Below are 4,770 nucleotides of genomic sequence, written 5' to 3'. Positions count from 1 at the left end.
TTTGGGATACGGCTATCTCCTTTCCGATGCACTATTCCTTCTTTACTGCATTCCTCCTGCCCACACATTGACGAATAAACACAGAAATTGCGTCCCTGTGAAAAGCTATGGATTCTATGACGTCTCCTTCTAAATCAAGGAATGTTTGTACGAAATCGACAGTATTTTATTGTGGGATACGGCAATCTCCTTTCCGATGCACTATTCCTTCTTTACTGCATTTCTCGCGCCCACACATTGATGAATAAACACAGAAATTGCGTCCCTATGAAATACTATGGATTCTATCAGGTCTCATTCTAAATCGAGGAACGTTTCTATGGAAACGACAGGATTTTCTTTTGGGTTACGACTATCTCCTTTCCGATGCACTATTCCTTCTTTACTGTTTCCTCTCGCCCTCATATTGACGAATAAACACAGAAATTGCGTCCGTATGAGAATCTATGGATTCTATGACGTCTCCTTCTAAATCAAGGAACGTTTCTATGGAAACGACAGGATTTTCTTTTGGGATACGACTATCTCCTTTCCGATGCACTATTCCTTCTTTACTGCATTCCTCGCGAACACACATTGACGAATAAAAACAGAAATTGCGTCCCTATGAAAATCTAAGGATTCTATGACGTCTCCTTCTAAATCGAGGGACGTTTCTACGAAAACGATAGGATTTTATTTTGGGATACGACTATCTCCTTTCCGATGCACTATTCCTTCTTTACTGCATTCCTCGCATCCACATATTGGCGAATAAACACAGAAATTGCGTCCCTACGAAAAACAATGGATTCTATCACGTCTCCTTCTAAATCGAGGAACGTTTCTATGGAAACGACAGGATTTTCTTTTGGGATACGACTATCTCCTTTCCGATGCACTATTCTTTCTTTACTGCATTCCACGCGCCCTCACATTGACGAATGAACACAGAAATTGCGTCCCTATGAAAAGCTATGGATTCTTTGACGTCTCCTTGTAAATCGAGGAAAGTTTCTATGGAAACGACAGGATTTTCTTTTGGGATACGACTATGTCCTTTCCGATGCACTATTGTTTCTTTACTGCATTCCACGCGCCCTCACATTGACGAATTAACACAGAAATTGCGTCCCTGTGAAAAACTATGGATTCTATGACGTCTCCTTCTAAAACGAGGAGCGTTTCTATGGAAACGACAGAATTTTCTTTTGGGATACGACTATCTCCTTTCAGATGCACTATTCCTTCTTTACTGCATTCCTCCCGCCCACACATTGAAGAACATCCACAGAAATTGCGTCCCTATGAAATTCTACGGATTCTATGACGTCTCCTACTAAATCGAGGAACGTTTCTACGGAAACGACAGGATTTTCTTTTGGGATACGACTATGTCCTTTCCGATGCACTATTCGTTCTTTAGTGCATTCCTCGCACCATCATATTGACGAATAAACACAATAAATGCGCCCCTATGAATAACTATGGATTCTATGTCGTTTCTTCTAAATCGAGGAACGTTTCTACGGAAACGACGGGATTTTCTTTTGCGATACGACTATCTGCTTTCCGATGCACTATTCCTTCTTTACTGCATTCCTCGCGACCACATATTGAAGAATAAACACAGAAATTGCGTGCCTATGAAAAACTATGGATTCTATGAAGTCTCCTTCTAAATCGAGGAACGTTTCTATGGAAACGACAGGATTTTCGTTTGGGATACGACTATCTCCTTTCCGATGCACTATTCTTTCTTTACTGCAGTCCACGCGCCCTCACATTGACGAATGAACACAGAAATTGCGTCCCTATGAAAAATTATGGATTCTTTGACGTCTCCTTGTAAATCGAGGAATGTTTCTATGGAAACGACAGGATTTTCTTTTGGGATACGACTATCCCCTTTCCGATGCACTATTCCTTCTTTACTGCATTCCTCTCGCCCTCACATTTACGAATAAACACAGAGATTGCGTCCCTATGAAAGACTATGGATTGTATAACGTCTCCTCCCAAATCGAGGAACGTTTCTATGGAAACGACAGGAGTTTCTTTTGGGATACGGCTATCTCCTTTCCGATGCACTATTCCTTCTTCATTGCATTCCTCGCGCCCTCACATTGACGAATAAACTCTGAAATTGCGTCCCTATGAAAAACTATGGATTCTATGATGTCTCCTTCTAAATCGAGGAACGTTTGTATGGAAACGACAGGATCTTCTTTTGGGATACGGCTATCTCCTTTCCGATGCACTATTCTTTCTTTACTGCATTCCATGCGCCTTCACATTGACGAATTATGACAGAAATTGCGTCCCTGTGAAAAACTATGGATTCTATGACGTCTCCTTCTAAATCGAGGAACGTTTCTATAGAAACGTCAGGATTTTCTTTTGGGAAACGGCTATGTCCTTTCCGATGCACTATTCCTTCTTTACTTCATTCCTCGCGCCCACACATTGACGAATAAACACAGATATTGCGTCCCTGTGAAAAACTATGGATTGTATGACGTCTCCTTCTAAATCGAGGAGCGTTTCTATGGAAACGACAGAATTTTCTTTTGGGATACGACTATCTCCTTTCCGATGCACTATTCCTTCTTTACTGCATTCCTCCCGCCCACACATTGACGAACATCCACAGAAATTGCGTCCCTATGAAATTCTACGGATTCTATGACGTCTCCTACTAAATCGAGGAACGTTTCTGCGGAAACGACAGGATTTTCTTTTGGGATACGACTATGTCCTTTCCGATGCACTATTCGTTCTTTAGTGCATTCCTCGCACCATCACATTGACGAATAAACACAATAAATGCGCCCCTATGAATAACTATGGATTCTATGTCGTTTCTTCTAAATTGAGGAACGTTTCTACGGAAACGACGGGATTTTCTTTTGCGATACGACTATCTGCTTTCCGATGCACTATTCCTTCTTTACTGCATTCCTCGCGAACACACATTGACGAATAAACACAGAAATTGCGTCCCTATGAAAATCTAAGGATTCTATGACGTCTCCTTCTAAATCGAGGAACGTTTCTACGAAAACGATAGGATTTTATTTTGGGATACGACTATCTCCTTTCCGATGCACTATTCCTTCTTTACTGCATTCCTCGCGTCCACATATTGACGAATAAACACAGATATTGCGTCCCTACGAAAAACTATGGATTCTATCACGTCTACTTCTAAATCGAGGAACGTTTCTATGGAAACGACAGGATTTTCTTTTGGGATACGACTATCTCCTTTCCGATGCACTATTCTTTCTTTACTGCATTCCACGCGCCCTCACATTGACGAATGAACACAGATATTGCGTCCCTATGAAAAGCTATGGATTCTTTGACGTCTCCTTGTATATCGAGGAAAGTTTCTATGGAAACAACAGGATTTTCTTTTGGGATACGACTATCTCCATTCCGATGCACTATTCTTTCTTTACTGCATTCCACGCGCCCTCACATTGACGAATAAACACAGAAATTGGGTCCCTGTGAAAAACTATGGATTGTATGACGTCTCTTTCTAAATCGATGAGCGTTTCTATGGAAACGACAGAATTTTCATTTGGGATACGACTATCTCATTTCCGATGCACTATTCCTTCTTTACTGCATTCCTCGCGCCCTCACATTGACGAATATACACAGAAATTGCGTCCCTATGAAATTCTACGGATTCCAGGACGTCTCCTACTAAATCGAGGATCGTTTCTACGGAAACGACAGGATTTTATTTTGGGATACGACTATGTCCTTTCCGATGAACTATTCCTTCTTAATGCATTCCTCGCACCATCACATTGACGAATAAACACAGAAAGTGCGTCCCTATGAATAACTATGGATTCTATGTCGTTTCTTCTAAATCGAGGGACGTTTCTACGGAAACGACAGGATTTTCTTTTGCGATACGGCTATCTCTTTCCGATGCACTATTCCTTCTTTACTGCATTCCTCTCGCCCTCACATTGACGAATAAACTCTGAAATTGCGTCCCTATGAAAGACTATGGATTGTATGACGTCTCCTTCTAAATCGAGGAACGTTTCTATTGAAACGACAGGAGTTTCTTTTGGGATACGGCTATCTCCTTTCCGATGCACTATTCCTTCTTTACTGCATTCCTCGCTCCCTCACATTGACGAATAAACTCTGATATTGAGTCCCTATGAAAAACTATGGATTCTATGACGACTCCTTCTAAATCGAGGTATGTTTTAATGAAAACGACAGGATTTTCTTTTGGGATACGACTATCTCCTTTCCGATGCACTATTCTTTCTTTACTGCATTCCACGCGCCCTCACATTGACGAATGATCAAAGAAATTGCGTCCCTATGAAAAACTATGGATTCTTTGACGTCTCCTTCTATATCGAGTAGCGTTTCTATGGAAACGACAGTATTTTCTTTTGGAATACGACTATGTCCTTTCCGATGCACTATTCCTTCTTTAGTGTATTCCTCGTACCATCACATTGACGAATAAACACAGAAAATGCGCCCCTATGAATAACTATGGATTCTATGTCGTTTCTTCTAAATCGAGGAACGTTTCTACGGAAACGACGGGATTTTCTTTTGCGATACGACTATCTCCTTTCCGATGCACAATTCTTTCTTTACTGCAGTCCACGCGCCTTCACATTGACGAATGAACACAGAAATTGCGACCCTATGAAAAATTATGGATTCTTTGACGTCTCCTTGTAAATCGAGGAAATTTTCTATGGAAACGACAGGATTTTCTTTTGGGATACGACTATC

Source organism: Schistocerca cancellata, unplaced genomic scaffold, assembly GCF_023864275.1.
Source record: "Schistocerca cancellata isolate TAMUIC-IGC-003103 unplaced genomic scaffold, iqSchCanc2.1 HiC_scaffold_1143, whole genome shotgun sequence".
NCBI lineage: Eukaryota > Metazoa > Arthropoda > Insecta > Orthoptera > Acrididae > Schistocerca > Schistocerca cancellata.
Note: the sequence above shows the minus strand (reverse complement) of the source record.